This window comes from Furipterus horrens, unplaced genomic scaffold (assembly GCF_987537825.1).
Source record: "Furipterus horrens unplaced genomic scaffold, mFurHor1.1.pri manual_scaffold_1, whole genome shotgun sequence".
NCBI classification, from domain to species: Eukaryota; Metazoa; Chordata; class Mammalia; order Chiroptera; family Furipteridae; genus Furipterus; species Furipterus horrens.
The window spans coordinates 65665905-65689417 of NW_028327171.1; the positions used below are offsets into that span (position 1 = coordinate 65665905).

General features: G+C 34.2%; 1 pseudogene; it reads left to right on the forward strand.

The window, feature by feature from the left end:
- LOC150021254 (ubiquitin-like protein 7 pseudogene) overlaps positions 1 to 20039 on the forward strand; it is a 107330-nt pseudogene extending 87291 nt beyond the window's left edge.
- Positions 20040 to 23513: the final 3474 nt, after the last annotated feature.

Sequence of the window (23513 nt, forward strand, 5' to 3'; positions counted from 1 at the left end):
GGAAAGCAGTCTATTGCTATTCTTTCTAACAAAAATCAGTATAATTTCCTGCTAAGTGGGTTATTTCTTAGGGACTGCATTCATAATCAGAGAAGAATATAATTAGTCAACATTCTTTAGGTCTATTATATCTTTATATATTATTATGTGGTACCTTTATTAACCTAAAATATTTCTCACTTTTTAGGAAAGATTTGATTCCTTCAAATTTGTTAAAATTTTATAAGTAAATAAAATTTCCTTTTTTCAATTTTCTTCATTTTTCATATCTTTTCCATAAATTAGGATATATAATCATTTCATAGACCTTCAAAAGAATTTTATTTCTGCAAGCCAGCAGATTACATGGCTTCACATTAGAAACCAACAAATTCTGCTGAGATGATGTCTCAAATTTCAGCTTTGTGTGTGTGTGTGTGTGTACATATAATTGTTTACACCATCCTAGCAGTTACTCTCCAAATCAAAGAGCCAAGCATATCATTGTCTTTAATTAACACTGTTGAGTGTTAGCATATCCAAAAGCACTTTGTACATGCTTCAACCACACCTAACTTGTAGCCAGCAATACTACATAATCACTTTTGTACTAATCAAATTAAGGGTACTAGGGAAGACATCTGAATTGAGGATTTCAGTCTCTCAAGTATACTACTTGGGTGTTAGAAGTTAAAACGACAAGCATGTACTGTAATCTGCATATTTTTTCTCCTAGGAAGGGATTGCCACTATTATTAATATCTGACAATTCATTGAGTCTCAGTTGATGAGATACAATAAATAAGTTCTGGTTCATTATGAACTTCAAACCCAGCATTTATTTTTGATTCTCTTTTCTCCTGCCTTCACGTGGACTTCATCAGTTGTTTTCTCTCTCTTCTAAACTTGCAACTTGTGTTCACTAGTTGAGAAACTAATATATTGTAGAATATTAAAAGCCCAAACTAGACTGAGACTTTTTAAATCCTGATTCTTCCACCAGCTTATGACCTTGGACAAGTTCAACTTTCTATGGCCCAGTTTCCATGTTTATAAATGTAAAAGAGTAGTCATTATTTCATAGGACTGTCAAAAGTATTAAGTAAGTCTATACTGTTTAACATCTAGAATAATTTCTGGCACATAAGACACACTTGGACATTAACTGTTGCTTCTTTTTACAATTACCAAACCCCACCCCTTGGTATTCAAAACACGCTGTAGGATGTATCCTTAAATTACAGCACAGTTTTATTCTTCTTCTGTGTCTACTCTTCTTCCCAATCAACCTGTAAAAGTTGTCTGCAGAGGCAGGCTTCACTTTTCACCTTTCATTTACAGTTCCCCACTCTCCCCTTAATCCCAATGCCATTCCACTGAAATTGCTCTTATTAATGCTATTTGTAACCTCTTTTGTTGTCACAGTTCATGTGGACAGTTCAAGCATCACTTTTGTGAGCTCTAAGCTGCATTTTACACAGTTGATGTCCTGTCTTTCTTGGCCTCCAGAGCACCTTGTACTTGCCCCCACCTGACTCTTCTCTCTCTCCCTTTCTGGTCCTTTCCTCCTTTCTCACACCACCTGCTTACCCTAGCAATCGCATGACTCATGCTTCTCAAAAAAAAAAAAAAAAAAAAAAAAAAAAAAAATTAGCCATATATGAGTGATTCCATATTTCCTCTTTTTTCCAGGCTTCAGGCAAATATATTCAACAACCTGTACTGCATCTGCAGTTTGACAGCTAAGAGACATTTCACACCTAATATTTAAGCCCAAATCACTGATCTTTTCCCCTAAACTTGCAGTCTAGCCAGCCTTATTCATTTTGGTAAATGGCACTTCCAAACACAAAGTTGCTGGAATCAAAATGGAGGTCACTGCCAGTGACCCTGACTCATGTAATATTTGTCACCATAACCGGACAAATTTTCCTACAAAATATCTCTTGAAACTCATCTAAATTTCTCTAGCATCATTCTTCCAACCTTAGTCCAATCCTGTCAGTTCTTCCTGAACCACTGCAATTGCTTCCTCTCCTCTCTTCCTAATTCTGCTGTCTAGTTATTACCTTTGCTCCTTCCTCCACAAACAGCCAGAGTAATCTTTGAAAAATAGAAATGGATTTATATCACTTTCCTGTGCAAAATCCTTTTATTGCTTCTTACCGTAACATAATAAATGAAAGATAACATCTTTATGAAAGAATTATTTTTGTCCTTGGTCAAAATAGTATTTTTCTAGTACACTATAAGCATATCCTACTCTTTTGTATCATAGTATTTTTTTCAAAATGTGTAGCTATGTTTACTTAAATGGTCCTAATTTTTTAATTAGTCTTTCTTCTTAATGTGTGAGTACTATTAAGTCAGAACATTTTTCTACAAAATCTATGTTGTTAGTAGTTCAATAAATAAATCTTGAAGGAATGCAGAAGTTATTGAAAGAAACTTTCACAACTATTCCCCAGTAAACACAAGCATGCCTATTAAAACCAGATGGAGGTCAGCTGGAGCCATATGTATGAACTTTGGAAATTGATAATATAGTACAAGTTTTATTCCTCCTTCCAAGAAATGGTATGATTTTGGTTAAGTTAAAAGACAAACACAAACTTATGAACACAAAAAAACAACTATGAATCTGCTTTCTGAAAGAAGAGAAACATCATACCATGTGCCTTAATCACGAGTATGAAGATGGAAGTATATGAGGCATAAACATGTGCATAGGCCCTCAGAAACAGACCTCGTTACCTCTGTCTGTCAGGCCCTCGGCTCAGGCATTAGGTACCTTGCAGCAGCCCTCATGCTTGGACTCCCTTTCTGGGGCCACCTGTAGAGGCCCTCAACACAGGGAAAGGGAGAAGTGCGTCCACTCATTTGCTCCTGCACCCTGCTCCTGAGTCAAGACATTCAAATGAGATTTCTCTTTGGGGCTGGTGTTGTATTATTTTTGTCATCTTGTTTTTAATTTCAAACCATTTATCAAAATCATGACTCAGATTATTATACTGTTAACTTTATAAATGGCTATGTTAGCCTGATTGCTGTTTCTTTTGTTGCTGTTCTTATTGTATCTTCAATTCTACATTTACCTTATGTTTCGCTTCTTATTCTTTCAGCTTACTCTCTGTCCCACTAAATTTATCTGCTAAGCTTTATTAGCTCAGGTAATTTTCTTTCAATCTTTTATCTTCTTTTGACGAGTTTACCGTTATAAAGATATGACATATAAAAGATCAGCAAAAAAAAAAAAAAAAAAAAAAAAAAAATTGGGGAGAACAATTAAATTCCTTATTTCCCTCCTATTGGCCTTATAGCCACCCTTTTAGCCTTCAACAGTAAGTATGTCATTATCAGAAAAATAGAAGCTCTTTATTTTAAAATAGTAGGTGCTTCTCAACTTGTTAAACTTAGACCCACCTTTAAAAAAAATGTCTCTTATACCAAAACTACCTTTGGTCCCTGAGGCTTTAAGTGTGTTCTCTTCTTTCTGTAGCTCCCATTGGAATCATTAAGGTAGCCAGAGTGTTAAACTCCTACTGAACATCTGAAATTTTGTTAGTTGATGACAGTATAACAAAAATAAGAAGTGACCCTTATTCACAGCAGTAGCCCCAAAGGCTGAGGAGTTCTAAAAGGTAAGACACGGGAGTCCTTGGCCTAGTTTTACCATTTCTTCAAGTTCCATAGTTAAAGTAACAGGAGTCTCTCCTTGAGATTAGTATAGTATTGACAGAAGAATTGTAATTCTTATTATCTAATGCAAAAACCAAGTACTCATCTGATTAGTGAGTGTAGTTGGTTAGACAAAGCTTTCAAATATATAGTTCATAAGTAACAAATGAGGTACCTGACCATGGCAATGTTTAAGGTCACTGCCTTTGAAGTACTCACAAAGTCCAGTAATTGAAAATATAATATATTGTATAAATACAGAAGAACAAGAAGACCAATGCAATTAAATATAGAATTGAGTGCTAATTTACATGGTATAGATTTGTATTTAAGCAAAGGATAAAACATGTGATAGGCTGAGATTAGACAAGAAGACATCACTTGGAATAGGTTTAATATTTTTTAAGTATAAGAAATGGTTTTGGGTGGAAATTAAAAGGGGAGAATGAGCATACATTGTTGATGTGCAAAATGGGAACTCAGAGATTGAGAGGGAAAGGTTTTGGAAAGTATAAGAATAATCTGACTGAAGTAGAGAATTAGCTTTGGGGAGTAATGGAAAAGAAAATATTGGGTGAGCAGGATAAAAGCAGCTAACACATTGTTTTCAATATTAGGCCAAGGAGTTTAACTTTAGTTCACACACAATGCAGAGTCATTAGGCCCTTAAGCTGATCAACTGGAGAAGACAAAGAAAAAAATCAGTTAAGAAAATATACTTACTGCACAGTTTTATAATATCTGCTATGATTTTTAAAGATGTACTATGAAATTTACTTCTTATTTTAATTCATGTTAAAATTTTTGTTGTAATTGAGACATAAGATGGGTATGACTTAAATTACACTGGTATAACAAAAATGAGCCACTGTGAAGAAAACAACATAAAACTTGATGATTGACAGGACATGAGAGAGATCAAGGGTGACTCCCAGGTTTCTGACCAAAGTGACCAGGAAAATGATAGTGCCATTCACCCTTCCTGAGGACAGAATTAGCCTGGCTTTTATCCTTAACCTTTAATTAGATTAGTTGGGGTTCCTAAAGAGAGAAATTATTGCTACCATAAATCCAAAATCACTCCTCTATTTTAAAAATAAGTCTTCTCCAGTCACTCTATAACACTGACCCTTTAAGTCAAGCACCAGATTTTGTGGCTTATTTATAGTAATGACATTTAAATGTCAGCTTTTTGGCCTGTTAAGTAATATTTATGAACAGATGTATATTCAAGGATAGAAAATTCTGCCAGGTTACACAGGTAAATCCAATTTCTAAGAAAACCTCTTTGTGAAATACTAAATTTTTATGCAATGTATTTTGTAATTTAAACATTTGGCCATAATTGTACATATGGTTTATGATAGCCCTTGTGAATTTTTCAAACGTCTCCCTCCACAAACAAACAAAACAAAAAAAGGAGGAACAAACAAACAAAAAATCCTACATCTGGCCAGAACAGTTGCTGGGATTCATCTGATTCACTTGAGTATTTGTAAGTAAATTCAAGAGGATGGTTTTCAATTCATGATGTGAAATATTTGAGTTCTTATATTTGTGGTTTTATATCTGAATTAATAATACTGGTTGAGATCATGATGATTGAAATCACAATTAAGAAAGCAGTAATGGTAGTGTATAGTTTAACTGAGAAATAGCATGTTCTGAATCTATTAGCCACTTTAAATAACAACACATAGGCTAGAAATGTTCCCTAACACTTGAACCTGTTTTGAGGTTTGATAGCGTTCAGATTCCTACTTTATAACTACTCTTTATATCCAGTTCTTCACTGCAGAAGGGAACAAGTAATTCCTAAAATGTCAACAGGAATCACAACAATTTATTATAACATTTTAGCTTGAGACAGATTTTCAAAACCACCTGACTTGCTTGCTGGAGCAAAGAGCTCAGCTTCAGGCAGAGAAAGCATGTTTTGTTTCCCAGAGTGCCAGGAAGCGACAAAGGAGAACCTTATACACCCCTCTGTTAATGTAAATATAATATCACATGAATTTTGAGAGCTCCCTGAGGATAGAGGATCTAATATTTTAACTGTGTATTTCCAGACTTTATCTCGGTCTCAGGCTCATGATAGATGCTTATTAAATATTTGGTAGAAAAATTGAATTAGCAAATGAGGTCGACAGCTCTGTGCTGCAGTAGAATAGGGATTAAAAATATTGAGATCAACTCTTCTTCAGAGCATTATGTAGCTCTAACATGTGATACACACACACACACACACACACACACACACGCAGATTCCTTCTAGAATATTCTACACTGTTGTCTTTAAAATTCAGATTATCAAATAGAGAGACCCCATTGCAGGCTTTAAAGTCCCTGATATTTCACAGCATTTGAACATCTTAACTCTCTACTTTCCTAGACTCTCCTTTTGGGTTTCCAGAATGCACTTCTCCGGTCAACCTTTTTCCTTCTCACCAATTTCTTTGGCTTTCAGTCTCCTCTATGGCTACTCCTTAGGTATTAATTTCTTCAGTGTTTCCTGCTAAACCGAATCCACCAACCCCACTTTCTCTAAGTTTCTACTGAGCGGGCTTATTGATTACCACAGTTTCTGTACCTCCCCTGTGCTAACTTGATGTTCCTAGCCTCAAGTCTCTAACCCACTAGTCTTTCTTTCTAACTTCACACTGACCCTGAATCCTATTCCATACCTAATTTCATATATACTTTAATTAATCATGCCTCTTCTCTATTATCTTCACCACCCATAATGAGCCCAACTAAAATCCTAGAGGTTATTCTTAAATGACATCTTGTTTGTTTTGTTTTGTTTTTCTTTTACATAAACAAGAACAATAAAAACACCTGAACAGATTTCTTCATCTGAGATAGCTCTTGACTTCATTTGGCTCTGAGTTCTTCAAACTCTCCTCCTCACTTGTATTTAAGCAGCCTTGAAGCAGCCTTTCTATGTGACTCAAGCTTTTGACTATACCATTTTCCTCTCATTTTAATCCTATTGCCCATGGCTCCAAAAACCCACTTTGTATCATTCCCCTCCTTAAAATCCTCTGGTAATGCAATGTCATCATCAGAAAAAGGTAAAAATGTGGCATTGTATGTAAGATGCTGTATAATCTCAATGCAATCGATTTTACCCCAAAATGATGAGCATTTCTATTACGAGTTGAATTGTGGCCCCATCCTGAATTCATGAGTTGAAGTCCTAACCCTCAGTACCTCAAAATAAAAATATTTGGAGACAGAGTCTTTAGAGAAGTAATAAAGTTCAAATGAGGTCATCAGGGTGGACCATAACCCACAATGACTAATGTATTTCTAAAAAAGGGTAAGTTTGGATGCAGAGACAAGAGTAGAGGAAAGATGATGCAAAAATATGTAGGAAGAAGACAGGCAGCTACAAGACATGGAGAGAAGCATGGACAGATGTTTTTTCTTATAGTTGTTGGAATGAACCAACCTTGCTGACATCTCAATTTTGGAATCTACTTCCCAGAGCTAGTATTTAAGCCACCTAATCAGTGGCACTTTATTGTGGTAGTCCTAGGAAACCATGCCAACTCCCATTTTACCACTGCCGCATGCACACATGTGCGCACTATTAGCCACTTTGCCTTGCTAATAACATGTTGTCTCTGTAGAAGCCACTTCTCTCTACTACCATTCAAATGGCACCTCAGGGGAAATTTTTAAACTATCCTCTTGTAGAATTTTAATTCTCAGAGCCCAGTGCTTAATCCATTGGTAAACACATTTCACATTGTTCATAGAAATAAAAATACTTCATAAGATTTTATTTCTTTAATGCAACAGCAGTTTGTTTTTCACCTTGTGAGTGCCCTTTAGGGATTTGCCATTAGCAAAGAAAACAATAACAACAAAAACAACAATGAAAATAATAATAGTAGCTAACAATTATATGATACTTAATATATACCAGGCACTGTTCCAAGCACAGATAGAATTGCTGGCCTTGCTGTCTTTCTATTCATGGCCTTAGACAATACCTCTTCTAAGCAAGGATGGAGAATTATAAAAGTAGAATTGAAAAAGATTTTCTTATTCTGTAGTGTGTTTATTTCCTTGGGAAAACCTTAGTACAATGATGTTTTCAGGCATACTATGAATTTTGTGCATTTCAATGCTACATAAAACTAATAAATATTAGTTTCATTTTAGCAGACTAAAATTTTCCTTAGACAATTTATTACTGAAGTTTTTCTCTAATCCAGTGGTTATCAACTTTATTTTTTTTTTAAAAGAATCATCTTGGAGGGTTTGCTAAAATAGATTTATGAGTCCCACCTAAATTTCTGAGTTACTATATCTGGGCAGAGTAGGGGATGCTGAGTTTGCATGTTTAGGAAGTTCTTAGATGATGCTGATACTGCTGATCCAGGGACCACATTTTGAGAACCATTGATTAAATCCATTATCATTAACTAAAAACTCTCATATCTGACAAACTTCTCCAAAAGTATGTTATTATTTCCAAATGGAAATAAATAAAAGAAAGAATGGACTGATTCTAAATGTTAATCAATTGCTGTGTTTAGAAAAACCATTAGGATCAGTTTGTTAGCTCTACATTTCACATATGGTTATTTTTATTTCAGGTACTTTGACAAAATTGGTCATTTGTTGAGAAAATATGCATGTTCTCTGTGTAGATGTTATTGTATACATCTCTGTGTGTGTATATATCACAAAATAATTATTAACATTTATTTATGCATAAATTCATGGATCTAATGGCTCATTATTTTTTTAATAAATTCTTTGAGGTTATAAACAATAAACAGCATAATTATTTTCAATTGTCCTCATGTTAACAGAGACATGATTTTCTTCAAACTTTATTATTCTCTGAGGCTCCCCCTAGTGTTCTTAACTGAATGTAAAAAAAAAAAAAAAAAATCCAGTTATACTTGGATATTTTGTATTCAACAATGATTTAGAGGCATCTCTAAAGAATAAAACTGTTGCTTTGAGATACTCCTTACCAGTATCAACATTTTTTAAGTGTGCAGGATAATTGGAGAATTAGGGTGGTCCTTAGAAAAGCATTAATCCTCAGAGGAAAAGTGTACAGCTCTAACATCTTAACTTTTTTTTGCAACACGTACATTCAAATGGTCATTGAGGAATTTTTATGCAGGTTGTAGTTAATGGATGACATGTCTTAGCCTTAGTTATAAATGTTAATTCGCAATACTGTCAACATAATAGTATCAGGTTTTTTTAATTATTAAGGAATAGCTCTAGTTGGAATTTATCTTTCTGGGTTCAGACCCATTCATTCGAGATTAGGCCTAGTTCTCAGTCTCTGAGTCCTGCCCTCTAGGCCAGTGCCATCCAGGAGAATTGTAAAGTGAGTCACATGTTAACTTTAAATATTTTTGTATTCATATTTTAAAGAGTGGAAATAAGTCAATTAAATAAGAGTTTATTTAACCCAACATTTTTAAAGTCTTAAATGTATAGTTTATATTTTACATTGGTAGCACTTCTCTGTTCAGACTAACCACAGTTCAAGTGGCCCGTCGCCACATATGCCAGGTAGCTACCGAATTGGATAACACGGTATTAGAACCTGTCTCCTCTTATGCATTTGCTCTAAATGAAACTTGTAAGTATTTGTTATAAACTATGAAGAGATGTTTTTCTTTTAGCTAAAAGTACACTTATTAAGGCAGGAGCACCATTTACAGATGCAAAGAAATAGCCCCAAATTGTAGGAGATTTGACACATTGACAGAGTCCCCAGAGAACAGCCAAGAAAATGAACAGAGAGGCTAATGCTCAGAATGTGGAGGACTGTGCATATTGACAAGACCCACCCTGTGGCTTCAGTAGTCTTTGTTTGAGTCAGCTTTATGTTTTTGTAGAGCTGGAAGTCTGCTTCTCTTTAAATTGCTGAGTACAAATGTGTGATAAAATTGCTTCTACATCTGCCACCAAGCAAGGAAAGATAGTGAATGTGCTTTTGTAAGCCTTTATCATTATTATGCTAATTACTCCTGTTTAAATTGGCTTTCTTGAGCCCTATACCCAGTTCATAGCAACTATTACCATATTTTTTTATTTCTTTACACATTTGTTTTTTCTCCCACTTAATGTCAGTCTCATGAGATTAGTGACTTTCCTTGATTTTCAATTTATAATAATCCCTCTCTATACCGCGGTTCACTTATTGCGGCCTCACTGTATCGCGGGATTTTTTAAAATATTATATTTAATTATTTAGCGCAGATTTTTCACTATATTCTGGGATTTTGCAGTACTGTATATGTATGTTGTTAAAGTTATGTAAATTTAAGATAGTAGATTATGTTTAAGAACATAAGTAGTGTTTATAAAAGTGTGGGAAATGTTAATAAGGGAGTGGGAAAGGTTAATAAGGGACTGAGAATGGTTTATAAGTGTGTGGGAAGGGTTTATAAAGCCTTAAAATATATATAAATACTAAAATAAATGTACGGTACAGATTTTTATCTATCGCGTGTGTGGGGGGGGGGGGGGGTCTAGAATGTAATACCCGCGATGAGTGAGAGAATATTGTACTGCTTTATTCCTAATACACTGACTATTTGTGGGTGCCCATGTGAGTAATTTTTTTCAACCTTAATCACTTCTTTCAATGTCTGAAAATATTTCTCCAACTTATCTTTTTAAAACATAGTCTTTATTTTACACAGGGTTTACACATTCTCCCTTTCCATATTTCTCCTGGCATTATGTGGTGGGCAGAGTATAGGGAACGTAGTGGAAATAGCCAGCCCTTCTTTACTCACTTGCTTTGGATAATTACACATAATTCCATGTCTGAGCCAATTTAGTTACTGAGTGGAAATGACTGACTTTATTTATTCATAGAGTTGTTGAGATGATTAATTATGGTATAATTTATAAACTTACAAATTTTCCAAAATACTAAATGCATGTGTGTGATCATGCATGGATATTAGATAGACAAGAGTCTTCCTTCTGTTTTTAAAGGTCAACCTTGTTACCAGGTACATTTTCTCTTTCTATTCTCATGAGCCTATATAGCTTTCTATCTGTATCACTCACTTGGAAACTTAACTGTATGCAAGCTTACAATAGTATGTGACTATGACATGTATAGGTATAATTACCACTTGGTAGAAAAACCCTGATGGGCATAATTCAGACCCATGACTAAGGGAATAATCTAACATATTCCCATTTAATGGATTTGTTTCTGCATTCCAAATCATTTTCTAACTTGTTCAATATGATACAGAATTGTTATGTTCTCATCGACATACTTAAAGTCTTGTAGAGCACATAGGCAATAATAATTTTCATAGCCAATTCTACAATTTTTGGTTAAAAATTTAAAATGAGTGTAAAACATTTTTGTTAGAAGCAAGCAAAAAGAATATTATATTTAACAAGAAAATATTTAATATTAATTTTTCTGGTCCAAAATACTTTGAAAAATGTTATATATCACATTATTTAAGATCAAAATACATAGTCATTTTCTGTGAAAAAATATATCTTTGAGTTGAAGATACATTTGGTTCTCTGTATCAATTAAATGAATTAAAATTAATAATAATCTAAGTCACTTAATTTGAAAATGAATTTTATTTTACCCAAGTGAATATATCATGTCCTTAGAATGTAAGAGATATTCTTCAGGATAAATGAGTAAAACTAACAGATATTTGCATTCCAAATGATCTGAAGTTAGTTCCTAACATTTAGTAAATACATCTTTTTTTAAATATTAAAATATTATCTCATGAACAGATAATCTAATACCTGTCCAGAAATGTTGCCCTAAGTACTTTGGAGCAGTGCAATGGATGATTAGAGATTTACACAATAGTTTATGTCCTCTACACAAACCACAAATCGGAGAAGAATATTAAAGTGAAAGAATTTATGATTTCCCTGTGTAGAGGAAAACTACAATACTATCTAAATTGTTTTTGTCTTTATTTTCTTCAACTGTTTAGTTATGAAAAATCTAGTGTCCTTTTTAATAATATTCTATTAATATGGTAACTCTTCATTGTTAAATCCAAATCACTATTAAATCCAAAAGCCAACCAACACAACCTATTTACCCAGGGGTGTAGCTCAAAAACTCAAACACATGATTCACTACTGATTACAATGATGTCCTACAACCAGAAGTTTCTTTAAAACTATAGTTATGATGTATTTTGGAAAAATTAATCTAGCTAAAGAATTCTCCCAATATTATAAAGAGATGGTTTTTAACTTCTATATATCATTAAACAATAAAAATAATCAAAATGTTAGAGTGTGCATTCTTACTCAAACTTTAAATAAGAATAAAAAACAAAAGTTGTCAAATGTATGCTAATTTTATTTTAACAAGTAATTGAATTTGAAATAAACCTCCCAACCACAGGATGCAAAATCCTGAATCCTTAATATTCTTTGTTGATACCAGATGCTGACATTTAGTATAGGTGCAGATTTTGACAAGACTAATAATACTATTTATACATGTAATTATTTAAATTACCCATACTGCCTTAGTTTAATTGTGTTCACTAAATTGGCATGCATAATTTATGACATCAATGCTGTCAACCATCAATCAACATTTCAGACAGCAACACATCAACTAAATGACAGGGTAAAATATTTGAGTTGACTCTAAAAAACACTTCAACTTTGGAGGACGGAAGTTTGTATCATATTTATCTACCAAAGAGAAATATATTTTTGGTGATTTTGTAGAAATCTTTCTAGGACTGCATCAAAACTATCTTAATTATAATAATTTAATGGTGTAAAATGCCACTGAATAAACAGTATTAATGTTTTAATTGCAATATGATGGGCCAATAGCATTATATTAGTTCCAAGTATACAATATAATTCAATATTTTTATTAAAATATTGCAAAACAGTCACCACAGTAATTCTAGTTAATATCTATTACCATGTATGATTACAATTTTTTTCTTACGATGAGAACTTTTAAAGTCTACCTCTGAGCAACTTTAAGATATACAGTACAGTATTATTAACCACAGTCACCATACTATACATTACATTCCCAGGACTTATTTATTTTATAACCAGGGGTGTGTACCTTCGGACATTCTATCCATTTCCATAGACCCCTTTCCCCACTTCTAGCAACTATCAATCTGTTCTCTGCATCTATGAATTCACAATTTTATTTTTGTTTTAAATTCCACATATAAGTGAGATCATATGGTATTTGTCTTTCACTGCCTGACTTATTTTACTTAGTATAATGTCCTCAAGTACCATCCATACTGTCACAGATGACAAGATTTTCTTTTTTATGGCTGAATAATATTTCATTGCCTATGTATATGTATCACGTTTTCTTTATCCATTCATCTGTTGATGACACTTAGGTTGCTTCTATGTCATGGCTATTATAAGTAATACTGCAATGAACATCGGGGGGGGGTGTCATACAGTGTATATCTTTTCGTGGTAGTGTTTTTGTTTCCTTTGGATAAATACCCAAGGAGTTTAATCTTTATTTGTTTGGGTCATCAACTACTTTAATAATCCTGTAGAGCTTATGACACCTTATCAAAATAATATTTTAAAATATGTATAATAAAATACCTTCAGGCACAAATTATATTAAAATATAGTTATTAAACTATTATGTAATTAACTATGTGGTGTCACAGACACAGAATTTGTTATCAGCACATTAAATGCTAAGATTTAGTGACAAGACAAATAACTAACAAAATTTCAAAATAATTATGATCACAAAAGATATGTTGAGAAATCTTCAAAATTATAAAATAATGATATCTGTGATATCTAAGCCATACATACCCCTAATATTTCTGTAGCTTGTTGTCCACTTTTAAAGAAGTTAATGAAAATAAATATAGTCTTTTCCCAGTCCAATATAACAAACCCCCTTCTTGTCTATCTGCAAACTCCTGTCTGTGGACTTGAGGTTAACAACTCTTGCCATAGAGTAAACTTTGTATTTCAATCAATCTATTTTATTTTTCTTTTGAGACTCAGGCTATTGATTTATTTCAGAAATAAGATAAATATTGTTCATTTTTCAACATATATCAAACAAAATAGTTGGGAATATTTTCCCTAACCAAATAATGTAGAAAAATGTATAAGAAGTGTATTTTAATATAATTTTCTGTAAAGTTTATTTTTATTGTTCTGGAAATGTACCCATGACTCTCTGAATGAATATGATCTGGAAATTAAAACTGTTCTGAAATTCAATATATTAATCAAAATGGCAGGCCATACACTATAAAGATTTCGTGATCAAATCATATTACATTACACAGAACCTGGTACTCTGGTATATTGGTGTTAGATGCACATGTATACATGAAAAATGCATTCAACAACTGATATCTTAGGATATACTATAAATATTTTCTACAAGAAGATGTCATTTTTAAGAACTATATTAAAAGGAAATGAGAGCATTTCTTTTTAAAGAATGACAAAAAACTGAAAGCAGGTATATATGGAAAATATTTTTCTTTCCCTTCTATATTAAGTTAAAACCTGCTTTGCAAGATGAAAGAGAAAATACATCACTCAAGTGTTGAATAAGGGATAAGAACACACCAGTTTAGGATTGTTTTTCTTGTATAGCTAATTTGCAGTTTTAAACCAGTTCCCCAATGAGATTCAAGAGAGTACATTTCTAGAAAGAATAACAAAAACATTTCATTCATATTTATTAACTGTTCTGTTCATACTGAAGATTTTTAAAACAATCATAACATGATTTTAGAGAGCAAATATAATTCTCAAACAATAGCTTTGAGATATAAACAAGATTAACATTACATCAAAAATTTTATCAAAATACAAAAAAAAATTGTCTTCAGCCATTTAAGCCTTCTGTATTAGCTTCCAATCACTGTAACAAATTATCAAAAAGTTAAGGGCTTAAAACAACACCAATGTATTATCTCACAGTTCAGTGTGTCAGAAGCCCAAGTGCAGATTCACAGGTTTTCTATTCAAGTTCTCATACTCAAAATGTTTGTCAGATAGAGGTTTATTCTGGAGACTCTGGAAGACTTCATTTCTAAAGTCATTCAGGTAGTTGTCAGAATTTAATTCCTTGTGGATTTAGGCTTGACATCTGCATTTTCTTCATGGTTCTCACCTAAGAGTGGGGGAAAAAGACATTGAAACTATTTATATACACTTAGCAACTCCATCCAACAAATAGTTATTGAATAACATCTTCTATAATTTATTATTTTTTAGCATTGTAAATGTACTTGCAATCACACAGTGATTGATTTGAATGAGTCTAGTTTGCAAATATATCAAATTCACTAATAATGATAAGCAGTAAACTCACCTAGTAAAACAGCTGACCATAGTTCAAAACAAATTTATTATACAACTACCATGTGCCTGCCATTCACTGCTGGATGCTGAAAATGGACATAAATAATATAGTTCCTCACTTTTTATAAAACAGATCCATGGCTATTTTACAAGAATTCATCATTATACTGAAGAATATCTTTTACTTTTTATGTGTGACATTAAGAATGTTCTTAATTCCAATTTTCTTCCCAAAGCCGGTGCCTTTAATCACTGATAAATGAAGATTGGTTAATGACCTAGAGGACGGGAGAATATTCCAAGCATGCCTAAAAAATGAGACGATCAGTTCAAATCCCAGGGCATTTCGGAAATAGCTGCATTTAAGGTGCCAGAATCTTGATGACTTCTCCAGGAAATTGGAACATGATTTGTTTCATAATAAATAATCTGATCAGATAATTGGATTTGCTGTTAATCACCTTGAAATGGATGAGCCGAACATGCAAATTATATATAGCAAGGGTTAGTGATTAGCACATAAGCTTACTAATGGTTTTCAGAAATTAACTAATTTCATAAAAATTTTTCAAAGCAAAACAATTACTTAGATACTATGATGAATTAACGTGCTTAATTGGTATTCCTTTGGAAACAATAATAAAAAAGTAAACATGGATTAGAAAACTTTAAAGTATAGGTGACTCATTCCCTTTATTCTTATATTTATGCAGCTCAATGATTACTTTTTATATTTTCTGAAGATATTTTACCACATATTTTAAATTATTTCTAAAAGCAAACATACGGATGCTGCTATTATAATTTTTTAAATGCATAAAATTAGAAGAATATAATTTGGAAATTGAACGGCCTCATTTGTTTTGTAAAAGAAACACCATGTTTTAGAAAGAAAAGTATGGGACAAGAAGGAATAATACAAATATTGTTAAGCAAGAAGCATATTTTCATCAAATAGAGAAATAAACATTTTTATCAGAACTCTTATAGCATAGCTTAGTTTCATCCTATTTAATCATATAAGGTTAGAGTAGGGAGACTACTTAAGAACATCCAGTGCAAAAATACTTAAGAACCTATAGCTCTCCTTTCTTAGAAAAAATAAGCTGAGATATTAAGAGACTTTTTTCTATGCATGCAGGATGAGTTCAGAGCAGGATCAAACCACAGTCTGGTTTCATTCTAGTCAGTGCCTTGCTCTCACTCTCAAACGTACAAATTTGAACCAAATCACAGGAGACTATTTAGGACTGATGAAATTATGTTATCAGTTGGATTTAAACTCTCATCATCATTCTGGGTTATCAGGAAGGAAAATGAAAGAGCAAAAGAAGATGGGGAAAAACTAATACTAATGGAGTGACAAATAAGTATTTGGCCCAGTTCCTAATTTTTTATATTCCCATATTTAATATAATTTCTGAAGGATAATATCCAAAACATTATCAACCACCATTCCCATGATCACTTTTTAATCCCCTTATTTTGTTTCTTTTTCATTTATTGGCTTTTTTGGGTTTTTTTTTTTTTTTCCCTATCCCCATACCCCTATTAGAAGATAAAGCAGAAGAAAGTAAAAACAGTGCTTTGTATACATTTGGAGTTTAATGAATGAATGCATGAAGAAATTTTAGTTACTTGTTGAGTGAACAAATTATATTTCCAATTTTGCTCTGATATAGACATTGCTCACTCACTTTTATAAATGAAAAACCCCAAGAGCCTGGGTTATTTATGTAGTATCACAGTTTAAAAATGGCTGAGCTGGTTTTCAATTTTTAAAAAAGTCACAAAATAATAAGTATACACTGTGTGAGGAAAATTTATAGATATATCTTTATATATAAATGGAAAAATTTCAGGGAGGATCTATACAAGTGGATAAGATTTAGAATGCTATTTGTGCATATAATATGGGAATTGTTTAGCATGTACATAATTTCATTTTCTTTGGTACAAGTATAAAATTTTAACAAAAAGTATACTCGATTCTTGTAATTTATAAAAATGATAGTATCCATTGCAAGATTCACATTCCTACCTAAATGATGCCAGCCTCTGCGAACTTTCTAGCAGTGAGGGAGCTAAGAATGGGAAAGAACAGATCATTAGATTAAAACATGTAATGAGAATATAAAATTATGTTTTTGTAACTAAAAGTGCCACAAAATATATTGAGAAATATTTACAGATTATATATGAATTGATAAGCATGTTAAGTTAAATAAAATTTATCTATTATACATAAAGGCCAAGATTATACATGTATCTTGGCAAACCATGTCCTCCAAGTTTGGACAATCCATTTGAAATTCAGCAATTCAGTACTAACCCTTCTGTCATACTTCTCTGAGCCACTCATTCCATTCATCTCTGAATGTTGAATACATAAATTTACAAAGGCACTAACCATGTCCTGTAATTATGAGGCTCTACCTCAGGTTGATAATCAGCATTAACACCCTGGCTGCTGTAACTTACGCAAAGCTTGCCTTCAGAGACAAAGCATAGGCTCTGGCAGAGAATGTGTATTTCTTGAAAATGTGTCAGGAATAAAGATGCATTGTTTTAAGACTAAAAGGACTGAACAGTAAAGCCCTGTGATAATGAATATTTATATAGAGAAGAAAACTACAAACATGAAAAGTGCAAAATCCTGCATTTGCTTTTAATTGTTTTCTTTTAGAATCATAGAGTTTTAATATCCTTATAGGGAGCTGCATTATCGATAATCTTAGGAAAAAAATAAATCAAAATGGTACAATGCTTAGAGTATTGTTGTGTAATTAAAGTCAATGGTACCAGTACCCCTATAAAGTAATAAGAAAGAAAATATCTTAAAGAATATAGTTAGACTAATGACAAAGAACATAATATCTAGAAATTACGAAAGACATTCAAAAAATAAAAATAACAATGAGAGGTTCTGAGCGGTGAAAAGATTGTAGAAATTTGGCAGCAGAGAGAACTGGCTCTGACATTTACTGATCAGACAAGTGTGGATGGCTCCTCCAAATTGTTGATCCTTGGCTTCATCATTTGTAAAGCAGGTAAAGATCACAAGCAGAGAAAACACCAATGGTCCTCAAAATGAAATTTGTTCTAATATTTGTTGGAACTTGACCTAAACTACTTGGCAATTAACAGCATTCTGTAACCCCACCCCCGACCACCCAGCACCCTCCCCTCACCCCTGCTGCCCCCGCTGCCCCGTCTGTATTAAATGCTCTACTTTCCTGAAAGGACGACACAGTCTACCTATTCACTGCAATGGCCCATTAATAAAAAGAATGCAGAGAATTCACCCATTTTAATAGCTGCCATCATCGTGTCAAATACTGTATAATAGAAAAGCTCTGTTTAATGGCTTGATTTACATGGCATATGAAAAGAATTGCTCTGAGTAAAAATATAGCAAAAGGTGCTTAAAGGTTCTTACCAATTTGGCAGTGACTTTATTTATACTATCAACTGGATAAATATTTTTACTAAAATTTGTATTGAAACATCTTAGCCATTCAACAAATTGTGCTGGAGTAATTGATCATCTATAGGGTGGGAGTGGATCTGACCTAAATCTCACACTTTATATAAACAATGAATCAAAATGGATCCAGGATTTATGTGAAAATGCTAAATTATTAAAGTTTTAGAAAAAAGAAAAATTTAAAGATCTAAGTTAAGCAAGAGTTCTTTAGAATTAAAACAAAAAATAATCCATAAAAGGAAAAAATTAATACAGTGAACCACATTTAAACTGAAATTTTTACTCTGTTGAAGACCACATGAAAAGAATGAAAAGAAAAGCTACAGCCACTTGCCCCAAAGTCTGTTCTTCAGTTGCTGGACACAGAGCTGGGAGAATACTCACCGGGTGGGGGGCTATGGTATTTCATTTCAGAAGCTGCTTATTGCTGACAAACTTCAGGAGTCAATTCCAGACCCTGAGCTGAATGATCTGTTCTACTGTGCCCGGAAGCTAAAACACGACGTGACTCTTGACTGCTGTGGCATTCAACCTGGGTCCATAGCACATGTTCTGCGCAAGTCCTGGCCTGAGCCTGATCAGAAAACAGAACCTGTGGACTAGGTGGCTGTCCTGCTGCAGTTCTGGGTGCTGCACACGGCCTTGCACAGCATCTCCTCCTACAGGGAGGAGCATCTATAAGATTCTCAGCAATAAGGAATCTCTGGATCAGATCATTGTGGCCACCCCTGGTCTCAGCAGTGACCCCGTTGCTCTCCGAGTTCTCCAGGACAAGGACCTTTTCTCTGTCTTTGCTGATCCCAAAATGCTGGCTATGTTGGTACCCGCTCACCCAGCCCTGGTCAATGGCATTGGCCTGGTTTTGCACTCTGTGGCAGGCAGCACACCGCTACTGCTACTGGGGACTGACTCCGCTTCTGGAGCATGCCCTCCAGTGCATAACAAGACATGTCAGGTGGCTTCCTGTTTGAAGGGCTCTCAGCTGATGGGGACGACTTTTACCCAAGGGCCAGGTCCACGCCCTCTAGCAGCACCCCCAGCTCCAGCCCAGCCTCCCAGGAGTGCAGTGGAGCTGCCGGACCCCGACCCATCACCCAAAGCATGCTGGCCACTGCCCTGGCCCTGGAAAGCACCCCAGAGAGCTGCTCTCACACATGACTCCTGGCACCCAGGGACATTCCTTCAGGACCTCACCAATGTTCTCTGGTGTCCAGTCAGGGACACCCATCACCAATGTCCTCTGCAGCCAAGCCCTACAGCATGCCCTGAGGCCTCTGGGCTGCCCAGCCTCAGAGCCAGTGGCAGCCTCAGCAGCAGCTGCTGTGCAACTTGGCCATTCAGCACGATGAGATGAGCCTGCGGGCCCTTCAAACCGCTGGTGGGGACATCCAAGCAGCTCCAGAGCTCATCTTTGCTGGAGGAGCCCTGTGAACTCCTTACTCCTCCTGAACTCCAACAAATTGCCAACTCCTGGAGGTGCCCCATCTCACCTTTTTCCCAAACATCTGATGGTTGACCTTCAAAAAAAGAAAAAAGAAAGCAAGAAAGAAAAGAAATCTCTACTTTGTATGTCCACTTTATTATAGAGAACATGAAATTAAGACAGTACTGTAGACTTAGAGCAATGGCCTGCTTACTGGAGTGGTGGACTGTAAACTTTTTGAGAGTCATAAAGCAAGAAGTTTAACCTTACACTGGCCCTGGTCAGGTAGCTCAGTTTGTTAGAGCATCATCTCCATACACCAAGGCTGTAGCTTCCATCCCCAGTCAGGGTACATACAAGAATCAACCAATGAATGCATAAATAAGTGGAACAACAAATCTGTGTTTCTCTCTTTCTCTCTGTCTCTTTCTCTCTCAATAAATAAAATTTTTCTAAAAAGCTCAACCTTACCCCTTAGAAAAAGTATAAATCATCAAATAGTTATACATATATATACATATATATGTATATATGTATGTGTGTATATGTATATATGTGTATATGTATGTGTATATATATATGTGTGCGTGTGTGTGTGTGTGTGTGTGTGTGTGTGTGTGTTATATATATACAAGCAAAAATTGAACAGGAAGAGCCAGCATAAGTTCAGGTAAAACAAGCTTTGTCAAATGGACAAGATTTCCAAGGCTGGCAAATTAGTGTAATTTTCTATATAAGTACGTTTCTACTCCCACAAGTCATTCTAGAAACCACATTGCAAGTTTGTAAATAATATTGAAATATATGGATTAATTAAAATATTTGAGTAAATTGAAAACTTATTAAATGGCCAAACTAAGTATTTTTAGTAACAGGGCTAATCTTTCAAAAATATTTATATAAATGCTGTTCAGGTACTCTATTTTTATCTTTCATATATTTATCAAAGTTTCAGATGAGGCAAATAAAGATGTAGATCAAATATATAGAATAAACCAAATCTTAGAGCATAGACCTTAAGTCAGAGTTAGGGTTCAAATCTAAGACTGCATAGTTCTGACTGCTTCTCTAATTATATTTTAAATAACCTTGTTAAGTGGAATCGAACCTCAAAACCAAGATAAAATTGAGCTGGAAACAATTTTATTTAACCGTTTTATGACAGTGTCAAAAATCAGAGATGAATCACAATGAAAAGCCATGGACTTCCTATGTGTATACAAATTGTACATGAACTAACTATAATTTGGATATCCTAACATGCAGAATTCTTCCACATGATAGTCTTATGGGCACAGTAAGGGTAAGACTTAAGTAATAGGTTGCCCAGAGAAGGAAACAAGGGATCATGGGAGGTTTCTAAATCACAGAAATAATGGAGACTATCGAAAGTATTTTAGCAAAGGGAATTTTTAAAAAAATGGGAGATTAGGTATCCTCAAATGTTTAAAGGATTATCATATTCATGTGGAAGTAGATTTTTCCCCCTTTTGTTTGGTAGGGAAGCTAGTAGAAAACAAAATTGGAAGATTAAGTTTTGTTCGCTACAAAGAACTTTATCTTAATTAGGCCTGTCCAGCAGTATGATCATTGTCTTTCAAGGATGCTGTGAACAGAATCTCATTATTTGGAGAAAAGATAGACTAGATATCTCTTAAGATTCTTCTAACACAATCATTTAAACACTTGAATGTAGTGTATATATGGCTATAAATTTTGTGCCTTGTGGCAGAATATAAGTTTTCTGGAAAAGAAGGAAGTCCATTCTACTAAAAAAAATAAAAGGATTTCTTGAATTCCATTAAAGTAAAAAGGGTAATCTTTTTTCATCTGATGCTGAGTTAGCATCATTGTGTTGTATAACCTAATTTTGCCCTATAGCTGTAGAACTTCCACATCTCTTGCACACTATGGATTAGTTTTAGAACCTTTCATTCAAACAGTAAACACAACATAATATCATCACAAGAACTATGATCAAAGCAGAACAAAATACTCCAAAGATTGATAGAGAAACATTTTTATGGTGTGTGTTCTCTTACAAGATACTTGCTATAAAACATCCAAGATTCCACTGAAGGTTTGTCAAGCTCTTTGAAATAGAAATACATTGATAGCATCTTCAGCCTCTTGATAAAAGAAGGGCAACCTAAATGTAATTATTTCAAAAGTCTCTAGGGACCAGAGAGATATGTCTCAAATGGCACATTATCTGAAAGTGTGACATACCTTGGGGAAAGCAATAGTGACTCTTACTATTTCAGTAATATCAATTTGTTCTTGTTTTTGTCTCTGCATCTGTGTTTTGATGTTTTTCCTCCTTTACTTGTTTGTTTCTTTTTAAACTAACTATAAAACTACAAAAATAAATGGAGACAGGGAAAGAGGAAAGGGAAGAGAGAGCAATCAGGAAATTAAGCAATGTTTAATCTCATATTTTATATTATAATATCTGATACATTGGGGGAGATCCCATTTTGTTGTACTAAACCCATTGATGTATTAAAGAAATTATATATACACACAAATTTTTAAATAACAATTATTGTGATATATATTTTATCTTTTTACCTTTAACAATATAAATATATTCACCATGATTTTCCATATGAAGTTAAATATGGCATAAATATAGCATCATTTAAGTATGATTCAAAACCAGTTAAATTATTGATAATTTAGAAATTCTGTGAATTTACATTTTTTTCACTTGTAAATATTTACTATGCTAAATATACTAAATATTTTCTTTGTCTTACAAAGTTGATAATTATATTTGATGCTAAAATAACTATTTTTCATTAGGTTTTATTCTATAATTGTACTTGTTAGGTTTGTGCCCAGAAGAAGGGAGGAGTCAGGTGGACCAATTCAAAGGCTTTATTGAAGGATATTCAAGCAGGTGGGCTGAGTTCCAGCAGACAACAGCAGCAAGGGAAGGGGTAGGGGGTTTTTAAGGGCTTGGAGCAGACCGCCAGGGGGGCTGAGTCACCATGGTGGTCAGATCCAGAGTCCAGGATGTAGGTGAAGTAACAATGTCCTCTGCTTAGGGATGGTTGTTGTGGGAACAGAAAGTCCAAGAGATTTATGGCCCTTGCTCGAGGAAAATGCTCAAGGGGAGAGAAACCAGGTCTCAGCAGGATGCCAGCAGCTATGCCTCAGTTGCCTCTGACAATAGGGAACTTTGTAATCAGGAACATGGCCAGTGATGCATATCCTCTTTGTTTTAGGACTGGTGTTAGCTCAGGTACCATGAGACTGCAGGCCATGGTTCCGAAGAACACAAGGATCACTGACCATAGCCTGTTTTGCAAGTCCGTTTCAGGGTGGGCAACATGGGGTCTCTGGCCCTAACAGTACTAAAATAGTAATTTTTGCAGTTGAAATGTATTTTCATAGATGTGCATTATTCCTTCAAGAAAGGCATGACTCATAAAATAGTTCTCTTTATGACTCACAATTTATTCCATGCAGTCGTCGTCGGCAGCCGTCCGTCTCAAGAGACGATGGTGTAGCTTCTTAAGAGTCTATCTGCACCGCCGAGAATGGCTGTGCAGTCCAACTCGGGAGTGACACGGTATCTGTCTCCTC